Genomic DNA, 24,434 nt, shown 5'->3' on the forward strand with positions numbered 1-24,434 from the left:
AATATTGTGTAGGGATTTTTTTATTTCTTTCATTAGTTTTAAATATATTAGATGCCTGAAAAATGAAATGGCCTGGGTCCCTCTTGACCCAGCTTGATGGGATGATGCTGAAGTGTCTGCAGAGATGGGGCAAGGACCATCCCTAGCTCACTTCTGAGAGATCTCAGTTCATTCAAATATGAGGAAAGAGGAAACCAGACTGAGTGTTGTCTAGGAAAAATAACCCACATAACCTCTGAAAAGGGAAAATGACCCTGAAGTATCATATAAAGACTATGCTTTCAGAAAATATTTGTGCAGGAACCAGTATAAATTTACATGAATGTATTTATTGTCCTTAATGAAATGCAAAAAGACATTCTCTGCAACAGAAGCAGAAAGTCATGAGGCTGAAAGGTCACCAAGCAGACCATTTATATTAGGAGGGTTGGACAAGATTAGGAATGGTTCAAGGAGATTGAAAATGGAGAGTTGGAATTATAACCCACGTTGGAGACAATGAGAAACAGAATCCCCACTATAGCAAAAATACATCTTTGATGCAAAGGATAATTGTTCTCTAAGAATTTAAAAATAGTCACTAACATAAAATAGAGACACAGAATAAAGATTGGAGAGATCTGTGATCAGGGTTTCAAAAGAAGAGCCCAGAACAGAACTAACAAAAAGCACAGAAAACTTTATATCTACTTATAATGACAACAACAACAGTAATCTCCTTGACTTTATCAAATATAGAAAGGAAAACTGAGAAAGTGCACTGTGTTCCCAGCAAAATAGAGAAAAGAGAACTACAACTCGGTACACATGGTAATAATTTTTCAATTGCATGGGGGAGGTAAAATGCCACTCAAGAATCCTATTGAAGAAAAGAGAAAGTTACCTAATAAAGCAAGACATCACAGGCTGGCTTCAGAATTATTGCAACAATCCTTAGAGTTACCGGTAAGAGGCCGCCTACAGAGTTTTGGAGGGATATGTGGTCAAACTGAGAATGAATGCCCCGTCATGTAGTTGCTCATGGATGAAGGCAATTTTCAGGTAAGGGGTTCATAAAATATAGTGTTTTTGTAAAAATCAAAACAAAACAACGATAGGTGAATATATACCTCACTTATTAAAGAAGCAAAAATAAGAGTTTGAAATCCGGGAGATCATGGTATAAACATATTAGAGGCAAACACTGAAACCAGTCAAGCATAGCATTGAGACTACATAATTTTATAAATGTAGACACAAGATTGGAGGCATATATTAAAAATTTAGTCTTCAGTAAGAAGGTATAAGATGGCAAAAAGCAGATGATAATCTATGATAAAGAAGGTATGCAATAGAAGAAAATAAGCACCTAATAAACTCCTGTTTATTAGACTAAAAGAGTTGCTCTAAATGTAGAACATCACAATATTGTTGTCACTCATGACAGAAATAAACATTGACAATGCGCACGTGTGTGTACTTACATGTGTATGTAAATGTATACAATGCTATTAAAAGTCTATTATAAACAAAATCAACAATTCAGACATGTAAGTAGAAGGAAAGGCAATAGTAAGAGAATGTAAAACTAGGTGACAAAAGCCAGACCAAACTTTATGTTATAATAATAACTAAAATGAGTAAACTCCCTAAGATAAAATTAATTTGTTAAAAATATATACATATAATACAGGATGTTTACAAGAGACAAATGAAATCATCCCAAAAATTTCCAATAAAATGATAGGCAAAGAAATGCCAATTTTTTCTACAAGTAAATAAAGCAAACTTTTCAATATTATTGTGAGATAAAGTAGAATTCCAGTGGAAACACAATAAATGGTGAACAGAATCATTTGTTTATCAGCAATGGATAATGTCCTTCAATACAAAAGAGCAAATATAAAACTTTAGGCATGAATATCAACTTTATTTTAGAAAGACAAAGGAAAAATGAGATATGGCTCCCAACCTGAAAAATATACAGTTGAGAGGGCAAGAAAATATTGAAATAAATAATTATAATTCTAAACACCTAATGTATCCATTCATTCATTCTTTCAATAAATGTTGTTCAAGATACTTTCTATGTAGCATAGTTTAAGCATTGGGAATGCAGTGGTTAATAAGCAGATGTGGTTCCTGACTTCATCAGGTACAAAACACAGGGATAATACGAATGAGAGAAAAATGAAACGTCACAGATAGAAAGTGAGGGAAAGTTTTAGTGATGAAAACCTGAAGAGAATTCACTCATTTCACATCAGGTTGGTGGAAGCTACTTTTAAAAAGTGTACCCCTGCTAATTAGGTGCATGGAGAAGAAACATATTCAAAAAGGGATATAAAATTAATATCACCTACCATGAAAAAAATCTCACGAGAAGATGATTATTACCTTTTTTTTCCCCTTAAGAATGTGATCTAAGAATTGCTCCCTTCTAGACCATGGGCCCAGAAGTTGTCACAGCTTCCCTGAAATCTGTATAAGTTTCCCTGGTACACCTCCCCCCACCTTCCAATCCACATTCGTAGAAAGAGTCAAGTTGTCCCGAGGGAGGCTGTTAAAAGTACAGCCAAGATCATCTGCATCTTTTGCTGCCAACATACATAATAGTGTGTGTTCTCCACGCTCACCAACTGCAGACCTGCCAGTGGTTTATCTGGTCCCTTCCTTTGTCCCTGGTACGCCATCCCCACTTACTGAAAATGTGTAACGGAATAGGACCTTCTTTTCTTGCATTTAGCTAAAGCAAAATGATTGCAAAGTAACAAGTTTTATACTTGGATATTGACCAACCAGACATACTAAGAGAATAAGATGAGGCCTGCAGCTCTGACTTGGGTGGGGCAAAGGCAACGTATGTAACCTCAATGTTTGTATCCCTGTAATATTTTGAAATTTATAAAAAGACATGTGACAATACATTTCCTGTTGTGGCAATTTCATCTAGCAGCATGAGATGACTACAAAGAGCATCTTTACTGAAACATCGACCAGTTCTGTATTTCATGTATGTTGCTTTTACTCCAGATTTGCTCTTCAAAGAGTCTTTTAGAAGATGAACATCATTCTTGTGTTGATGTCCCTTTGGATCTTCTTTAGAGATTTAATCATTTTCAAGTAATGATTTAGCTTAATTATAGTCACTTGAATTTAAAAAAAAGCTCTTTAAAGTGAGACTTCACCAGAAAAGAGACACACGGTGCTCCGGCCCATCCTGCACTGAGGAGCAATGCCTTGTATGTGTGCATCTGTTTTGTGACATCATTGGTGGTCAAGACAGTGACATGGAATTGTGTATTGCTCTCTTCTTCCAAGCTGTGAAATGTTCTAGTTTCTAAGTCTGGATTTCATTTTATTTTATTTTAAAAAAGAAAATTTTGAAAAGAGTTCTCTTTGTTCCATTACAATAATTTTTGGTTCTCTCTTCATCTCTTATTAAGTCATTCTGTGCCTTCTCTCAAAGCACAGTGTGACTGAAGCATTAATTAGCCTTCAGTGATCCTCAGACATGCTTCTTTCAGCAAAGATCTGACATTTGGGGACTGTCAGTCACTTGGAGTTATACTGAATAAAAAATTCATATTAAACATTCCAACAAGGAGTTTATATACACTGGCAGAGGGGGAGTGAAGATTGGAAGGGTGGAAGGGAGTCAGTTTAACTTATTTTATACATTAGACAACATGGATGAAGTGACTTTGGAATTAATGAAGCATATAATCATAATTACATGGCTGGTTCATCATCCTACCTTCCAAATTGTGCCTGAAATCATCTAATGGCATAACGCACATGTGATTCTTAGTTTAGTGCCCATTTAGCTTGGCATGAGTATTCAATAGCTTCGCTGACATTGCCAATAAGGAGCTGCTCGCCTAGCAGAAAATATGTCGGGCCCTGACTAACGGGACTGCAACAGCAGGCTTGAGAAAAACAGCACATTTCTTCTGTTCTTGACTTCTGTTCTCTTTCACCAGACTTCAGGAATTTGGGAAGTTGGAATTACATGGAGGAAAGTTGATGCCATAGTATCGTGGAGTTCTTTCACTGCCTCCGAGTAGCCTTGGTAAAATGCAAATGAAGGAATACAGGAAACGAGTGTTTGTTAAACAGCTACCATGTCCCAGGAGTGATACCAGCTTTGTTTGTACCAACAGCTGGAGCAGAGTATTTCATACAGCCTAGATGCTCGATAAATATTTAAATAAATGAATAGATGTACGATTTTAAATATATATACCTATGTTTGTGTTATATATATTTAATGCATATACAAATTTAATGAGCCTAGAATTATAAAGTAGTGGTCAAGACCATGGAATTTTGTATTCAGTGGACTTGGGCCCATGCCCAGACAACATATCCTTAAATGAATAGAACTATGATGAGCTTTGTCACAACTTTTCTTTTTCATTTTATTACTGTCCATATTCCCCTCACCAACCCATAACTTTTACTTTAATAATCTTCCGAGAAGAAGACCTTGTAGTTTCTCAGAAAAATCCATATCTGAGCATGAGCTCCCAGATTCAGATCCATATGGAATCACTGTGCATTTCGATATTTGGCCTAAGTCCTTTATGATGTTAGTGGTTTATTTTCTCTGCCTATGGAAGGGAGCTTTGGCAAGAACGCTGCATACCAACAGCCAAGATGACCTAGGGGACACCATCCAGGGCCCTGCTTCCCACAAAGAGAAGCCCAACCACACGTGGCCAGCAATGAGCTGCCATGTGGCCTGTTCTCGTCCACCATAAGGATGGACAGCTGCTCACTGCCCATATCCATTTACGGCCCTGATTCACGACGGCATTTGGGTTTGAATATCTCAGTTTGCCACAAACGAGCTCTGCAACACTTTGTATATGATCTGATATAACAGAGAGAGCATGAACTAACCTTCCACCCAGCTCTGCATCTGATCCTAAAAAGCAAGTCCTGGTATTTCCTCCTCCCCATAATTAAAAAGAAAAAAAAAAAAAGAATGTGGTACATCACTACTCAGAAGTCTCACAGGAAACGATGGCATGCTCAATAAATTTCAAGACCCAATAGAGGATTGTGAAGCCCTCAGGGATCAATGACAGTGGGTGACTAGACATGAATGGAGGGAAAAGAAGGTTCGTGGAACCTGGGAAGAGCTGGCTTGATGCAAGAGGCACTGCTGGGCGGGAATTGTAGCCACAGTAGATGCAACCCCTGCCCAAACCGACCAGGCAGGGAGGGAGCAGTGGGGAATAAATACCCCGACTTCTTCCTTCTTTTGTTCTTGGAATTTTTGCCAGAGCTACCTGTTGGTTGATCACTACTGACCTGGATGCCAGAGGACAGAGTAGCGGGAGGGATGCAGTACAAGGCAGGAAGGAAGGCAGAGTGGACCTGGGCTGGGAGCAAGCAGAACAGAATCAGCGTCGTTTCATCTTTTCTAGCCCTGGTCCCCCTCCAGGGGCCTCCCCCTCTGCTTTCAGTTTTACAAAATTCCAGAAAGCTCACTGCCTCCACCAGCTCCCCTGCCCTCGGGCATCAAGCCCGTGAAATCCAGCATTGGCTTCCACGGCCACTCCGAAGCCCCCTCAGCCTGGCAGCCGTGGTGTTCGTGTTGCTCAGTCCTCCAGCTGTTCTGCAGTTCTCTCCTGGCGAGACCCACACCCGCACCGTCCACGCTCCTCCTCTTCTTGACTTGTTTGGTTTCTTCCCTCCTTGTAAAGGTCACATTAATGACGAAATGAAACAAACCAACAACAGAAGCCAAGACCAAAATGATTGTTCACAAGACCTTCCTGTATTCAATTGAAGATTTTTATTGTTTCTTTTCCCTGCCCTTCTGTACTGCATTTTCACTGAGCCCGCAGAGTACAGTGCTCCGTTTTGCAGGTTTCTTTCTTGTCCTCCCTTCCTTCCATCCTTTCCTTCCCCACCTTGTCCAGGTAAGGTAGTTACCAGCCTCCCGTGTGTACTCCCATACCTTGCTCCATGACCCATACAAGCATATGCAAAAATTACATATGTGTAGGGGGATTTTAATGTGTTGGCTTTTTACAAAAAAAAATTATACACACACAAAAAATAACACCATATATATTTCTCTACAGCCGGCCTTTCTCCACTTCCAATATAACAAGCAAATTCTTCTAGGCTGATATATATGGTTAGAATTTATTCTGTTTTATGATATTTTACCTTGTGGCTTTCCAGATGATCATAATTGATATAGCTGATCCCACTGGCTAGGTAAATGTTTCTTCTTCCTTTGGTTTAGGGTGAACTCTTAGTCGAAAGCGAAGGACCTCCAAAAGAGCCACCAAGTTCCTTCTTGGAATGCCTTCTGCCCACAGTTTCTGGCATGCCTTTGTTTCTGTTTTATTTTTCCCTCAAGTTTCTCTCCCCATCTATGTGTGTGGGATCTTCTTTCTCTGTTTCTCTCCTTTCTTTGTGCTTATCCATCATCAACTTCTTCTGTGATTATCCTATACAACAAATAGCCCTATGATCTTAGTGGCTTGCAATCACAAACATTTATCTGAAAAGGCTGATTTTACCTTTCTAGTGCATGTGATAGGTAATTTTCCCTGGAGTTTGATTTTATTTATGTTTCTGCTAGTTTATTTCATACAAATTCTTTTCTCATGTTTTCTTTTGCCTGGAGCCTTTCTCCAAGTCACTTTATGCAAAAAGTAAAAAAATAAAAAGATTGTGAATCACAAAGTCTTTCTTGAAACCAATGCAAGGTGCCGTGATGAATAGCAAATTAGAATTAACTTTGTCTTTCTTTAAACCATCATAAGGGACTCAGACTGTGTAAGCCTCCTCCTGGTCGTGTTACTACAGAGCCCAATAACTTTTTGCATCTTCATAATCAATTTCATGTCTTCAAAAAATAAGAATACTGGTTTTTCTTACCTTTTATTATATGGAAATAGATCTATTAGATCTATGTCATTATATCTCAGTAGTATCTACAAAAGGGACCAACAGTATTAGTGTCTAGAAACAATACATGGAATACAGAAGTCAATTTGTATCCTCCTCCTAAGGAAGATTTAAATTTACAACTGTCTGGTTATCATCATGACCAGAGAAATCCAAGAGGAAGTGGGAAATTAGCTATTTGCCAACATGATGATTTTGGTGCACCCCCCTCCTTTATGGACAATCAGGGTTGACCAAATTTCAGGGGCAGAAAGAAGGTTTAGTAAGGCTTTAGTTATATAGTGGAAAATTCTTACCTTAGAAAATACCAAGAAATAAAGTGACAGAAAAGATACAAGAAAGCATAAAGGAAAACCAAGGTCCTGATTCCAAGGAAAGCACATAAAATCCCAAAGTCAGTTGAGAGCCAGGATAGGGGATTAAGGCAGAAGTTACAAAACCAAGAATTGAGCACTCTGGACAAATGAAAGTCAGGGGGGTGAGCAAAGTTCATATCTTCCAGAAATGCTCTGAAATACCAGGGTTTCCAAGAGAGAGATAAAGGTCTGAGCCATTTTTATCTGTTGAATATTGCAGTCTTTTAAACATCATAATAAATGCCCAATCAGAAGATCAAAAATTATGATATAATGTTCACATTTAACAAATTAATGCTTTTAAGAAAAGCTTCGCAATGCAATGTAAGTGCGTTATACACAAGACGATTATAAGACTGAATTAATAAAATGAGCAAACACATACTGATTTTTTTTTAGTACTAGTTGGTTTGGTTCAGTTTGGGGAACCAAATTTGAAACTGAACGCTATCTTCTTTCAATTCTTTCAGTATTTCTAGCTGATATATAATGTAATTTTACCCAACGTTAGAAACCTGAACTTGGGGCCTTTCATGAATGTAAGGGCCTTCCTTGCCTTGTCATCTCTGCCCATCTCAGGAAAAATCTTAAAAATTCCAGCTGGCAACTCAGCTTGATTAGGGTGATGAGTTTGGCTGAACCTAAGGGTTAGAGTCAGCACTCTATGAATTTATATAGCCATGAAAAAGCTGATTGAATATTGCTGGTGCATCCCTGATAGGTAACTCACCTTTGAGACATGTTTTATTTATGTTTCTGTTGGTTGGCTTCTTGCACTCTCTTGCATGCAAATCCTTCTTCATGTTTTAATTTGCTGGACTTGTAATTTTCATGACCACAGCAAGAATTAAAGGAGAACTTTGAAAAGTACCTCTTTAATATGATGGGTACAGACATACAGTCTGAATAAATTGTGTTAAAATGTATTAGTTATCCCATGCGGCAGTCTACACTAATCAATTTCTTCAGGAGGTTGCCAATGCTCTCCGTTGTTTTCTGTTTGGAAGTCACAGTCAAAATCATTTTTAGGAATTACATAGCAGAGAATATTAAAGACACACTATTGTTAGCAAAATAAATAATGTACTATTTGCAGAACTTCTTCACTTACACAGTTGCATCTGTACTAAAAGCCCACTTTTTTGTAAGAATAATTTAAGTAACTGGACATAGGAAAAAAAGATATTTGATTGTAGTAGACTAAAGGAAAAATGGTCCTCCATTATAGAATCCAGCACTTGGGAAACCATAATATGTAATCTAGAACTTTGTATATTTTTTTTGAAAAAATATATATTGAAAGTGTTCCTTTAATACTTTTTAAGATTGATTTTGAAGTCAACTTTTAAATTCCTAGAATAGTTACATGCACTTCAAATCTGATGGTTCAAGAACATTTAATGTTCATAATGACATAACTCATATAGCTGCAAGTTCAAAAACCCAATTCCACTGACTTAATAAAATAAGGAATGTGCTGACTCATACAACTCCAATGACTGGTATGTCTTGCTTCAGGTAGGGTTAGATCCAGGGGCTCAGATCAGAACAATATTAATTTTTTTCTCTCTATCTCAGGTCTGTTTTCATCATGGTTAACTTCATTTTCAGACGGCATTCTCTTTCTCTATATATGACAGTAAAGTCATTTATTACTCCAGGCTCACATTCTATCACCTTATCAACCAAAGAGATAGTGCCTTTCTCCTAATCCTTTCAGCAAATCTCTCAAGTAGGACATCCATTGTCTCAACTTGGGTCACAGTCTTATCCACGGACCAGTCATGTAACTGAGAAATTAGGTGCTCTGAATGACTCTATTGGAAACACATAGAGTGAGCGTGAGACAAAGGTGTCTTCCATGGGGAGCACCGAGAAGAGAGAGAGAGATGAATTCTGAGTGGGCAGAGATAACTTGCTCTTTACAGATCAGGACTATGTCAGCTTTTCATCCCTGCTTCCTACTGCATTCCTAATCCCTTCCCTGCAGCATCTACCCAGTATAATACACACATTAAACTAGAGTACATATTAAATAAATGGGTACATGAATGAAATGTCAGTATAATGAAATGTCAGTATAGTGGGAAATGCATTGGCTCTGAAATCGGCAAGAACTGCTTTCAAATTTTGGGCCTACAACATACTGAGAATACTTGGAGAAAATTAATGCATGGATTTTCATTTCTTCTTATGTTAACTGTAATACAGGGATTATTTATTATTAACAGGAAAAGATGAGAATATATGTAAATTACATAGTATGGATTTTTTTCGTTTAAAAAAAAGAGTGCACTCTCCACTAAAATATTATTCCACTAGTATTATTAGATTATCATTTAAATGTATTTGAGGTTTAATATTCTATTAAAACCCAATTGTTTTTTATACAATTAAATAATGCAGTTTAATATCTATTGATTTGAATTCAGACATATTAAATTTTAATGCAACATCTGTGCATGTGTGTTTTTCATAAAATAAAATTGAAACTTATTATTTCAGGACATTCTATCCTTGACCTATTTTCTTATGAAAATATGTGCCTGCTGCTTTAATATTAGGAATGGGTTGGTAATTTTGTCACTTACTGTAAGTATATAGAGGAGGGAGAAAAAGAATGATCTTTTATGCCCTGAGACAGATAATATTTTACTCTTTCCATTTCTATTTACCCCAGTCTCAGGAAGACTTAGAAGTAATATTATGGAAGTGTTATCATTTGTATATATAATATCAAAAAAGAATAAATATTAAATCTTTGCTTCCCTTCTCTTGTATGTCTCTCCAATCTCCCCAGTGGTGTCAATGCTGATATATTTTGCTATCACAACAACCTCAGAGAGATAAAAAGGACCAGCATGCTGACCTAAAGAAACTACCTGTTAACAATATTTTTGTTGTGCTTTGGAGACATAGAACAGGCATATCAACAAATATACTTCTTCAATAGTTGATTTGGCATTAAATTTTACCAGGCAAGGCATTTATTTTGATGCACTGACAAAAGAAATAAGATTCCAGAATGCCTTTCACAATGCTGAAAAAAAACGTTCTACAACAGTACTTTCGTGTGTTCCCCATCAAAAATAGTCCAGGTAGACACCAAATAAACAAAGACTACTGCAGACATATGTCTGGACAACACCAAATCCTATCCCTCTGAAGGTTTTGGAAGAACCAGGGACTGGGAAAAAAACAAAATAAAAAATTCCCAAAGTATTTTAGAAAAGGCTAAAATGTATGGTTCCTGGAAAAAGCAACACCTGCTAAGTGAGATATTCAAAGAGGAGGTGATTTGCCAAGTCACTGTGATGGCTGCTGGGCTGTCATCACACGTAGAGGTGGCCCAGAACAGTGTCATAATTAAGGGTTCACTGAGTGTAATCAGCGTAATCAATTCAATCCTAGGTGATCTTCTTCCTAGACATTATGTAGGTTCATCTATTTCAGTGCTTTTTAAACATTTCCACTAACACACCTCTAAGAATGAAGAACAAACTCACATCCCCAAGCATGTGGAGATTAGCCCAAAGCATGACATATCCTTTAAGGTTTGTGTTTTATCTTAAAAAGCAATTTGCATCTCAGCTTCGATAGAACAGAGTAAGTGTGCTTGCTTCAATGAAATGTATAATGTAAAAATATTCATTTGAGTTTATTCTCATGTAACTGACATTTCCACCAAATCTTTAAGTAAAAATGCATGCTGCGGCTGGATTTGTGTAACTACAGCTTTAACGTTTATTTCACAGCACCATTCTATAAGCACCAAGAGAACTGGAACTGTGACTCAATTCTTCATTGCTGTGTCCCCAGGGTCGAGTCAGTACCTGGTAAAGAGTAAATGCTTGATAAATGTTTGTTGAGTGAATGAAAGAATTAAGTAATTAACATGCCATGTTTATCCTTTTGGCTTCCCATTTTCTCCGCACACAACCCCCAGAGGATGTGTACTTCCATCTGAAAAGTACTGCTCGCTAGGATGCAAATTGAAACCCAGACTCAGAATTCACAGAGACAAATTAATGGAACAATTTTCTCTTCACTTCCGTGATTTTATTAGCTGAATTATGGGTGCGGCTTATTTCATGGATCAAATGACGGAGTCTTCTAGGTCTGTGGACTCAGTACTCAGTAATTATCCAGTTAATATGATTAATGTAGACAGTAAAAAGGAGCATCGTGGGGGTCTCATGTTTCTGAAACTTGGAAACCACATCAAATCTGCAGAAGAAATGTTCTTTGGAAGGAATTAAGCTCCGGAGGATACCGTGTTCCTCTCCATTGCCTCCATATGTCTTCTGCCCTCTCCTTCCCCCTCCTCCTCCTGGGGTCGCTCAATATGTTTTGCAAATCTTCATTTCTAGTCATATTGAATGCATGTTGTTGGTCTGAATTAACTCTAATTTTTTTTTTTTTTTTTTACAAAAGTCTTTAGTGACTTGTGCTCATTTTTTCCTTCTTTGTATATTAAGGTTTTTATGAAGAATTGTGGGAAAGCTTTATATATATTTTTTTCTTTCTTTTTTTTTATTTCAGCTCATCGTGGGGGTACATAAGTTCAGGTTATATACATTGACCATGTGTCCACGAATGGATTAGTAATTTCTTGATCACTGGGAAGACAAGGCTAAAACTGCTGTTAAACATGATGACAAAGCACTGACTAAACAGCAAGCATGACGATCTATGGCCACATGAAGGTGTAAAAGATTTGCTGATTAAAAATATTATTTTATCTCGGGAATGCTCACTTTTTAAGTGAAAAGTCATCTTAAAAAAATTCAAAATCATAAATAAAAAATGAGCTAAGGGAGTTTTGGCTACCTTTTATTGAGCATATGTTTGGTGCAAGTGCTTGAAAATATTAACCCACTTAGCGCTGACACCAACCTGAGGAGGACAGTCATATTGTCCTCTGTAGTGAAGACAGGACAGGGAGACTCGGAATGGGGAAGCCTCTCACTCAATGTCACAGGTGAAGCTTGGCAGAGCAAGGGTCCAGTGCAGATCCACCCGGCAAGTCTGAATTCTTAACCACTGTGTTACACCCATCTTGGCTCCGTAGCAGGCCAAGGAAGGCAAGATGGGGAAGAAGCCTTGGAACTATCAACTGAGCACCATCTAACATGAGAGTTTTAAAGTCTGGCACAAGCAGAAGAGGCACATTCCGGTAAATGTGGCCAGGGCAAAATGGCAATGAATCATTCTTGCCACCAGACCCAACAGTCTGAATAAAACGAAGTGAAGTACTGTCACCTTATACGTCTTGGTTGGGTTTTAATATCTCCTAACATCACAGCTAGTGTTTCATTATACTAGAATATGATGTTATTGAAATAATATTAAAGTTGTAAGTAGGAGCCCCCGCATTCTAAATACCACCATCTGGTCTGTTAACTTGGGTGAAATTTCACCAGCGGGTTGAGACTCATATTAATTTTAAATTTCTCTTTCCAGTGCAAAAATTTCCCATGACAGGCAACACATAATTCTTTAATTGCCATGAGTCTCATTTTCAAGCAACCCACTGGAGTGATGACTGTGTGCCAAGAGTTCTAATTTATTGATACAACAGCCTCAAGTGAGTTTTTAACATCCCCGTTTGCAAAGAGATAAAGGGATTTCCCCAAGGCCACACAGATTGGATGTGGTAGGGCTCAGATATTGACTCATGCCCTTAGTTTTCCCCATTATGAACTTCTATGTTCCATAAAGGAATTTATAAATGAGTACCCTAATAGAGCCTTAAGAAAATGAGACGCTGAATACCAAGTTCTGGTAAGACTTATCAGTAGAGGTTAGGAACAAAAAAATGCTCCCTTACAAAGATAATGGTCACAGAGGCAACATGAGGATCTCAAAGGTGAAAGTCAAATGAAAGACTAACCCTAATTAGTTCTCAGATTTGCTAAAGAGAGTCCAACTTTAAGTTTTGGTGACAGTGCGGGAGTTGACTTATGTTGACTTATGACTATGTTGACTTATGCATTTTGTCAGCAAAGATATTTTCCATTTTGAGCAATTTAATTTCAAGAAGTTGATGTTCTATTCAGGAGGGGATGCCCAAAGACTTCATCTAGAAAAAATAAGTGAAAGACGGATGACATAAAATAATTGTATTAAAATGTATGTTATGCTATATAATTGCAAGGTGGGTGAGGGTGCATTGTGTTATCATCTGCATCATAGCAATAGCTACAAAACTGGAATGGTTGAGGGCCATGGAGGAAGCTGGAGAAACTGCAACATCTCAAACACCTCAAATACAGACGTTGGAGAAACCCCACATTCAGGGGGAAAATGAGGAGGAGGATTCCCAGGAGACAGAGTGAGAACGGCCAGTTTACTGCTTACATATCAGGGTAAATCCAAGGATTGAGTTGGATGATTAAAGCAGAGATGTGAAGGTTTCAGCAGAGGCCATGGTACATTGAGACTAAAAAGTTGGCCAGACATCCAGATTGATAACTAATCCCAATTAGGGATAATTTTAAGTTAAAAAATTTCAATGGAAATCTTTCAAATTATATGTAAACAAAAACTGTATTTCAGCAGATTTTTCCTTTGAACATTGAAATGCCCTGACTTCATATGCCAGTTTACATTTTCTAGATCGTGCAACCTTGCCAAAGCCATCCACAGAGCATAGAGCAATTACGGTTTCCCGAAACCTGATCAAGAGGCATTTTCCCTATGCAGCGGATGCCTGCTAAACTTTATAGCTCTCCCTTCCTCTTCATTGCTACTTTCTTCTGTCTTATTACAAGCACAGACTTGAATATTTCTACTCTCTTTCTCCCTCCAAGGGCCCTGTTCTACTTCTCAGCAGCTGCTCTATTTCCGAGGAGGTGAAGTTCCCTTTCAAAGCTGAACTTCAGGCCGCACCTTGACCATTATTACTGCAACTCTCAGCTCCAGGTCAGCATTTAGGGCAGACTAAGCAGACACCTGTTTCCCCAGCCAGCACAGCACCTCGGCAGACAAAAGCAGCCTACAGCAGGAGGAGTTTGCTAAGAAGTGTATGAAGCCATATTTTTCTTTCTTTTTTATGAGATCAATTTCCACACTTCTCTTCCACACTCTTTCCTTCCTGGGCTCTTATGAGGTCAAGCTGCAGACGGAATCAAAGGCGTAAACAGAGGCAACGAGAACGGAGAGGGACCGTTGGTCTCTATTTTACTGTCTTCCTCTCTTAATGGTTTCCCCCACTTCTCTTCATTCCTCCTCTAAAATTTGCCCTGAAATTGAACATTATGGATGGGAGGGAGTTAGTGATTTATTATTCTCTGGTGAAAGAGCATTTTTCTTTTCAGATGTGTATCTTTTAAAGTCCCATTTTAATGTCCATAGGCACCCCGCAGATAGACTGAAAAAGGGAATAGCCGAAAAAGCCCAGTTAGACAATTTTGTGCATGTGATCAAAGGACTTCAAAAGCAATTCAGGGTCCCTGGGAAAGGAATAGGGGAAATGGAACAGACCAAAGCCTGTTCTACTCAGCCTAGAGGAGGAACAGAGGCTTTGAGGGTAAGGGAAGAGGAGGAAGAGACTAAGAAATAAAAGAGGTCAACTCATGACTGAGGTAGGAAAGCTAACATCTGGAGAAGAGGCTGGCAATTGGGTGGCAGTTTAGGGATGTCTGAGTAAGACGGGGACCTGAAAACCAGGGTGGAGATCCCCCTCCCACCTTTTCCCTGAAATGCCCAGAGGCACATTAGGATGTGGAGAAACCACTTTTAGAGCTGGGGACTTCAGAAGGAGGCCATCAGCAGGCGAGACATTTTGAGTTTTCCCAGGAAAAATATAGAAAGAACTAGATTGAAAAAAGCAAGGCACAGCAGGCAAACCCCACCCACACTACTCCACCGACTCTCGGAAACGTCTTTAGGAAGAAAGCGCGGAGGACCCTGTCAATACCCTATTCACACCACCGAACCCGGAGAAGAAAGAACAGGGGCTAAAAGCAGCCCGTGTTCTGTGAACACCCTGTGAGACGGGAACTGAGGGAAGCAGAAGGAATGTCGACCTCGGGATTAAACTTGGTGCCTGCAGAGAACGTCAGAGTAACAGATTCCACTGGGGCTCCAATTCTTCGCCTCTCTCTGTACACATACCATTTGTGGCTCCCTTCTCCTGCCTTCCCCCTCAGGGCAGAATAAACCACTCTGCTTCCTGACTTCCAGTGTGGCCACATGAGTCGCCTTGGCTCACAGAGCAGGGCAATAGCGCTGAAGGGCCAGTGCTGGGCTTAGACCTTAAGGGACCTTGCATGGTTCCTTTTGCCTCTCACCTGGGGCAGAGCACACCCAGAATAATCTGCTGGTCCTCACTCAAAAGCTAAATAAAGGCTTTTTGTTGTATGCTGCTGAGATTTTGGGGTTGTTAGATACAGAGTAATAAGTGACCAATACAACACACAGGGGCTTCTCCCTCCCCCAGGAAGCTAAACCAAAGATCGCAGTGGGCTGGACTTGTTATGTGATCATGAAAAATAGATAATGGAGTTATTGTGAGACTAGAGAGACCCAGCAAGTGGATTCATCAAAACCAGAGAAGTCAGGCCCAGAGATGGATAACAGATGCCAGCATGGATTTTCTTCTCCTTGCCCTGGCTGACCTGGTAATGTAAATCAATGTCAAAGCTATTTACAAATTTCCTTTCTCTGGACTCATTGATTTGACATGCATCCAACAGGTACGTTTTAATGTACCTGCTACGTATTCAGCAGTGGCAAGTGCTTTGGAGAATGCAGAGCAGCAAGCAGACAGGGCCCTGGCCTTCAAGAAGCTTAATCCCTCAACTCAGAAAGCACACATTGTATGTTTGGTTTTTTGCCGGTCATTATAAAGCAGAATACAATGGACTGAATTATATAAAATTATGGAGGGCAAATAATACCATACAAGAATATTCTGAAGAAACAAAACATTTTGTGAAGGCAGTAAAGAGTTCTTTAAATAAATGAGCAAAAATCAGAAGGCTATAGCATTCATATTGTCTTCTTTATTAAAAAAAAAAATACTTGAATATGTACTGCAGCTAATCAAGAATAAGGAATGCATGGGACAATTTATGATTAACATTAAAACCATTTAAGCATAGAGGACTGCCTAAATGAATTACTAAATATGTAAAAATTAAAAATGAAATTTTAATTTATTCCAAAAGATATCAAAAATGACAAGTAGGAAAACATCCAGAATTGATTTTTTAAATGGAAAATCTGATATAAATAACTTTATGACAGGGATTGGCAAACTATGGCCTATAGGACAATATTGCCTACTGCCAATTTTTATGAATAAATCTTTATTGAAATACAAGCATGTATATCCATTTTACATTGTCATATTAAGTGCTTTTATGTTATAACTACGGAGTTGAATAGTTATGACAGAGACCTTATGGCCTGCAAAGCCAAAAATATCCAGTCTGCTACAAAAAATGTTTGCTGACCCTTACTCTATATCAATGAACTGGGAACTCTTAGTGAAATGCATCACATTTCCAGAAAATATAAATTTCCAAAATTTACCCAAGGAAAAAAAGTAGTAAAAAACAAAAAGGAAAGCAATGGGTGGTAAAGCTTTGTTAAATGAATATATCTCTAGAGAGCTTTGTGACTAATTTACTCAATTCTCTATGCTGTACAATCTGCTATAAAGCACAGTAAAAGAATAATACTTCTAGTTAATTTTATGAAGCATAACTTTGATATTAAAAGTTAACAAAGCTTCATATAAGAAGATACTGGATATCAATCTCATTTGCCAATATTGACATAAAAAATAAAATATCAACCAATTCAGCCTGTAACTATATAAGAAATTTTTTATACCATAAATTAAATTTTACGTCAAGAATGTTAAAAAGCCTTTGTGTTATACTATCTCAAACTAACTAATTGATTGAGTGGTTGATTTAAATGCCTAAAAAGGCACATTAAGATGTGGGAAAACCACTTTTAGATGGGACCACAAGGATGTTATCGTTGAGTGAAAAATTATGAGGAGTTTCTGCCAGGAAAATTACAGAAAGAGCTAGAATGAAAGAAGGAATGTCCACTACCTATGCAAACTAAAGCTATTCTATCATTATGACACATCCTTAGGAAGAAAATGGGATGGAGGCAGAGGAATGATGGAGAAAACATAAAATCAAATCTACAGATGAAAAAAAGGCACTTGGTAAAATTTAACATTATTATCACTTATAAAATAGGTATCAATAGAGACTTCCTTAACAAGACAGACAATATCAGGCTCAATGTTGAAACATTTGAGCATTATCACTAAAGTCAGAAACAAATCAAGGTACCACTTTTATAGGGCATTGTTCTGGAAGTTCCAGCTAAGGTAATAGGACAAGACATAAAAGTGAGATATCCTCATACACTGGCTACTGCTGTTGCTGTCAGCAGCCCACTGACCTTCCTCTCTGACCCAGGACTCCCATGTTCTCGGACGGAATTCACAAGACTCTGGAAGGCTAACTCATTAGTTTACAGTACAGCAAAATCTTGACAGGCTTGGGAAAACTTGTTAATTTCCTTTAGGCACAATTTCACCATTGTATAAAATAAGAAAGAGAATATACGTATAACTCATGGAATTTGGAAGAATTATGTAAGAAAATGTGAATGGCACTGGGTAAGCACACAAAATATTCATTCCCTTCCCCCACGTTAATATTGCTGTTAAATGAATTGTACTGGAGTGGGTGGATTGCTTTTGTTTCAACCTCAGAGGACGATGCTTCTTGTTCTCTGCCTCACCTTTCTGATCAGGCTCTTTTACTTCTTACATTGTGACTGTCAGACCCTCTGAGCTCCGTCTCAACATCTAACAAGTGAACTATTATTAGTTTCCCTGTTCATCAGCTTTACCAAATAGCCAGTCGCTGTTCCTGAGATTTGCTGGAAGCAATAATAATAATAATAATTGATTTAGTAATTGATGATACTCTCTAAGATACAGTCTTACTATTTTTAATGAAATTTTATTAAAAAAAAGAAAAATAATACACACTCGTGTAAATACCATTCATATTTTACACACGTTAACACACTGCCATAAAGGCAGTTTCTCTCTCTCCCTCAGCATCACAGATACACAAATAAATCCATTCCTGCATAACTTCTCTTTCTCTCTCCCTCTTCAGAAACAAAACAATCTTAGCTTTTGTGCATAACATTCCTATGCATTTTTTTACTTTTACTATATATGTATATATCCACAAACAATATCTAATTTTGTTTGGTGTGTTTGCAAAATTTACATAATAGTATCCCTGTAAAGTACCCTCTTGCAGTTTGCCTTCTGTTGCACAACATTGTGTTTTTGAGAGTTACCCACGGTGATACATATAGATTTGGTTCATTCATTTTACCTACAAAAAAGTATTTTAACAATAGACTACAATCTAATTCTTCATCCCCCCATCAAGGGACAGGTTCTTTCCACAAATACTGGTGCCGTTTTCCAAATAGAGAACACTGGACTCAAATACAGCATGGGCATTAGATAGTAGTAAGAAAATGTCTACTTTGCACTTTACACTCAAATAACGATACAGTCGTTCGGATTGACTACAGTGGTTAAGTATGTCTTTTGAGATTTTTCCACAACACACTAAATTTACCTCCTAGTTATTATCTCCCTTGGAAGTTAATAGAAGGTCAATTACACTATAACAGTGTAATTGATGGAGGTTGGCAGTATTCAAACATTTTTTCCTTTTTTTTTTTTTTTGTTGCATGCTAAATTGTTAAATTGAGTTGTTTCCTTTGTGAGATTTAAAACCCGACTGAAGCTAGTTTCCTTCCATCTCCTGTGTCCTTATACACATAGGAAAAGAGAGGCAATTTCTTCCAGCCTCAAACACAAGGTTTTGAAAGAGGTTAAGCAAATGTCGGGGATTTCTGAGTATTTTAATTATCATGGACATTTTCAATTGATTTAAAGCAGTGATTCCCAAGTAGGGGCAATTTTGCCACACACACCCTCCCCCAGAACACTTGTCAATGTCTGGATATATTCTTCACTGTCATGACCGGCGCAGAAGGTGGTACCAGCATCTGGGGGGCAGAGGACAAGGATGCTGCCACACATCCTACAGAGCATGGGGTGGACCACCCTCCACGGCCTCCCCCCACGACCCACAACATGAAATCATCCCATTGCAAATGGCAATAGTGCTGAGGCTGAGAAACCCTACTTTATATAATCAGAAACCCGAATTACATCCCTCAGCCACTGTCTTGTTTTAGCAGAACCTCTGGACTGATCCCTGAGCTGACACTCCAGGAGGCTGAGAAAATACATGAAATTACAAGGTGGATGGAATGTTCTCTCTGTCACCCTCCTACACATGTCCAGTTACCCCTCACAGATTTCTTTTTATTCCTCTCTTAGCTCCCTGTTATATAATTTCTCAGCTTCCTTTGAAAACTCCTCCAGCTCCAGCTCCACGCCTCAGTGTCCTTTGAGGGTGGAGCACGGGGGGCTCTGTTCATCAGGGAAAGGCAGCACACTGTACTTTTCTGAGCCATTCCCCTGCCCACTGGGCATCGTTCTCCACGGCCATTCAACTAACCTCAGGGCAGCAGCAACAACTGGCTGATTGCTCGGAAGGTGAGCAGCAAGGCTCTGCCTCTTTAGATCTTAACATAATTTATGTTTTCCAGAAATCAGATGTCATCTCTTCCAGAAGGCTCCACTACTTCGTGGGCTATGTTAGCTCCCTTCTCTGCAGTTCTATACCCTGTGACTCTCCCCAACGTACTATTATACTGGGGCACTCATTTATCTGTTTTTACACTGGATTGTGCTCCCATTCAGGGCAGGAACTCTTCTTGGCTAACTGCTAGATTCACTGTTTGACACACAGTAGGATTCAATACATTCTGGTAAATAAATGAATGATTGATCTGTACTTCATAGTATCATTCACTTATGTAAATTCCAGGATCTAGTACAGAGCTTGGTACATAACAAAACACAAAAATTATGTGTTTTATGTGTTTTACAAAAGAATGAGCCAAGAGCCTCCAATCCATAGAAGTAGTGTGCACCTTGAGATAGTTGGAGGTAGAGCTCTCGAGCCTGGAAATCTGACATCCCTCACAGCCAAGACTCGAGTGAGACCCCTAGAAATCCTAAGTGCTGAAAAAGGTTGTGCAAGTTAAAATTGAAATCAACATATGAATAGTGAAATCAAAACAGCTTGTTTCCAGGATTCAGACTGTGAAGTTCATCAAAGGTGAGTTGCTGCTTTCCCTTTTTGGGGAATGCCTTGGGATGCATGCAGTTTAAAAACATGCTTTCTGTTTTGTGAAGCATCTTCCCTTTTAAGTGACTTACCCAAGGCCACATGACTAGTTAGCAGAAGAGTGCAGCACTGGACAATGACCTTTCTGCCTTGCCATGCTGCCCTGCTTTCAATTCACACCCCTGGGTGGTTCTAGATGGGTGTCTGGGGTTACAATTAATGCCACCAGCTCCAGTGCCATCTACTCAGAAAGTTGGTTCCAATCGAACAAAAGCAAATTTGAACAGATTGGGCTCCTCACTCAGGACCACCTGGAGTGATTCACGCCAGCTATGGCTGGGACCTCATTTGGGGCTGTTGACCATAATACCTACACCTGCACTTTCCAGGTGGCTGGTTCACTTTCTTGTGGCACAGTAGCTGCATTCCAAGGGCCAACATCCTCAGAGGACCAGATATTGTCCTTTAGGTCCAGTCTGTGAAGTCATACGGCATCCCTCCCATCACAGTCCCAGCCCCACACAGATTCAAGGGCAGGAAATACAGACTCTATCTCTCCATAACGGGGTGTTCACATCACATTGCATTAAGGACATGCAGATGGGATATTTTGACATGGTCATCTTTGGAAGATACAGTCTGTCACAGGAATTAATAAATTGTTTAATGTCGATCTAATCAGGCAGCTTCTACTGGGCTTGGTTTATTTTACTCTTAGTCAAAGAGTAAACAGTCCCAAAAGTCAGCAGCCATCGCTGGGGATATGAGGGTTGCTCAGCAAGGGGGGTGGCAAGCCGTAAAACTGCAAGGAAGTGACAGATACAGGCTGTATTTCGGAAGTAGAGGTGATAGCATCAGCAGTTTGGGGAGGGGGGTTGAGGAACAAAGCAGAATCAAGGTTGATTCCGAGATTTCCTACTTGAACAACTGAGGAAGCCAGTGTTAACTGAGACTTAGGAATGCTAAAGAGAACACAGGGTTGATCCAGTCTTGGACACGGAAAGCTTGAGAAAGATGCCTAATAAATGCCGCATGGATATGCCACAGAGACAGCTGACTACCGAAGTCTGGAACTCACAAAAGAACTCCAGACTCAAGATAGAACTGTGGGAGTTGTCAGAAAAGTTAGAAAACTCTGGAGGCCCAGAATAGAATTTCTAAAGCAAGAAAAAAATCAGTAAGTACATCAGAAACATTTAGGCTCATGAAGCAATTTCCAACAGCAACAACTACCAGGCAAGGAGGCTGTCTAATGTCAAAGAGAGAGGAAATAATTCTTTTGCCTTAAATTGTTTCCTTCAAGAAGGAGCCAAAACAAGGGTCTATTCTGTGCAGAGAGATTCTGACAGCACAGAATCCGAACAATGTCTGTGCTTTCAGCAAGACTTCATGTGTTTAACATTTGTTGTGAATGGAGCCCTAAAATTTTACCACCTTCTATAAACATTTATTGTTTTTCTGGGTATCCGACTCCAAGCAGAAAGTACTAGTGCTTTATCATATATTCCTCGAAATATGTCAGTGTCAAAGACACAGAACATATTAAGCGTGTGAGCCACAGTATATAGGTCCCTAGAGGAAAGAGGCTTACGTAGAAACAAACATGAGCCATTGTTTCCTACAACTCTTTTTACCACTTGGCTGGTAGAGTTTTCACCATCCTTATTGCATTTTTCTATTCAGGTTTGCAAACCACGTGGTTAATACAAATTCTAGCAACATATTTCACTTCTTTTATCACACAACTCAGACTTTATTACTTGTTCATTGTATTGCAGTTGGGACTTAGATTTTTATAACCATTTTCTCAAATGTTGTGCACTTTATAAATTTATGACTTTTATTGCAAATCAATAAATTTTATCCACCTATTATTCAGCAAGGGACATACTTTACTGAATAAACTATGCTATTACATTTAACTTTTTAATCCAGGGGAAATTTTAAATTAAAAAAAATTCTTAGCACAAGGCAGGCATAAAGAGACCGAGAAAGAGGATGTGGGATTCAGGAATAAAATAGAAAGAGTCACGGGCACAAGACTTTGATTTTCTCCAGTTATATATCAAATTTCATGAATCAGCAGAACTCTGAATTTTTTTTTCTAAAATTATTGAAATAGTCAGTTTAGGATAGTAGTTATCCACTGGGAATGATGACTTTCCTTTCTCTGCCCCTGCAGGGGACATTTGGTAATGTCTGGAGACATATTTGATTGTCACAAATAGGGAAGAGGTACTTCTGGGATATAGTGGAGAGAGGCCAAGGTTGCTACTAAACATCCTACAATGCACTTGACACCTCCTCACAACGGACAACTATCCAGCCCAAAATGTCAATAGTGCCAAGATTAAGAAATACTGGTTTAGAACATGAATCAAGATTAAGAAATACTAGTTTCGAACATGAAAGCTAAACCATACCCTTAAAAAAGGGTTTTAAAAATTTGTGTATTTCCATTTTTTTTTTCAAATTTAAAGTAAATCATTAAAGGTCCACTTTATATTGCCTAACCCTTGGGGAATATGAATAACCTAGTCATTTGGATTTATCAAAATGCCAGTGACTGGTTAAAATTGAGTTCCTTAGACACAGCTTGTAAACTGAGTAGGAAACTCAACTTTAGCCATTGAGAATAGTCTCACAAGTCATACATTGGGGTCTGGGGTGAAATTGTTAATAAGGAATGTATTTAACATTGGTTTCTTCACACACACAAAAAAAATGGTCAGCTGATTGTCCAGGGATGATTTTATGAGATTAACAAAGGAAATTTGAAATCATTAATTTATTTACTGTGTTTAAATTGTAAATCTCCCAGTTTTATTTAATTGGACCAAGCACCTGCATATCATTTTAAGATGATTACCTACTACTTATATTCTGAAATCATGTACAATATTTTGTGTTATATTTATTAATGCACTCTCATTTTGGAAAGTGAGTAATTTGCCTAGAGCAGATATTAGAAGATCAAACTCTTCAAACTCTCTTAAATATATAATAGGGAGAATATATAATATTCTTAAATATATAATAGGCATAAACACACAAACAGTGTTATCCAAAATGTAGGCTAAGAAATTCCGAGATCTGCAGAGCATTTGAAAGGGGTCTTCAATATGTGTTCATCATAAGCAACTATTTAATAGTCATAACAAATTATTAATTGCTAACATTTTTTGAGCCGTAGTTATGTCCTAAGAGCTTTAAATGCATCAAATTATTTAATCTTCCTAACAATTTGCAGGCTGACACTATTCTACCTCCATCTTGAAGACAAGGTATGTAGGACTTGCTCAAAGAGGTAATAACTTACTTCAGGGTCACATAACCACTAAGAAGTAGGTCTTTCTCTCCCAAGGCCTGAGTTCTTCACCAATCTGCTATATAAAAATGTTTTTGAGATTATTATATATACAAAGCTGAAATGCACTGCTGAACATAGAGTACTCTTTCTGTCACTGTGACCTTTCCCAAGGTGTTGAAAAATAAGACTCCACACAAAGTTTTAACTTTATAGGGACTGAGAACCATGATAATAAATCTTCCCTCCTTGCATTTATTTGTATTTATCAATTATTCATGCAGCATTAGAGAAGGTTGATGAGATCTTTAATTCACACAAGCAGTAACTTAATCATCGATCATGAAACAACACATGGACTAGTCTACTTTTGTCTCTAGCTTTAACTTTCTACTTCAGTTAATACCATTTCCAGACATATTACTGTACCCATTAAAAAAATAAGTAATTGTTTTTTGCAGAGCTGTGTAATTTAATTGTGTCTCCCTCGCAGACTAATTATGTCCTCAACTACTCTTCTGTGTGATGAGAATATTAGGGCTCCAAATAGCAAAAATTCATCAGCATGGTTGGCTACGAAGC

The sequence above is a fragment of the Lemur catta genome, chromosome 17 (assembly GCF_020740605.2).
Source record: "Lemur catta isolate mLemCat1 chromosome 17, mLemCat1.pri, whole genome shotgun sequence".
In the NCBI taxonomy this organism is placed as follows: Eukaryota; Metazoa; Chordata; class Mammalia; order Primates; family Lemuridae; genus Lemur; species Lemur catta.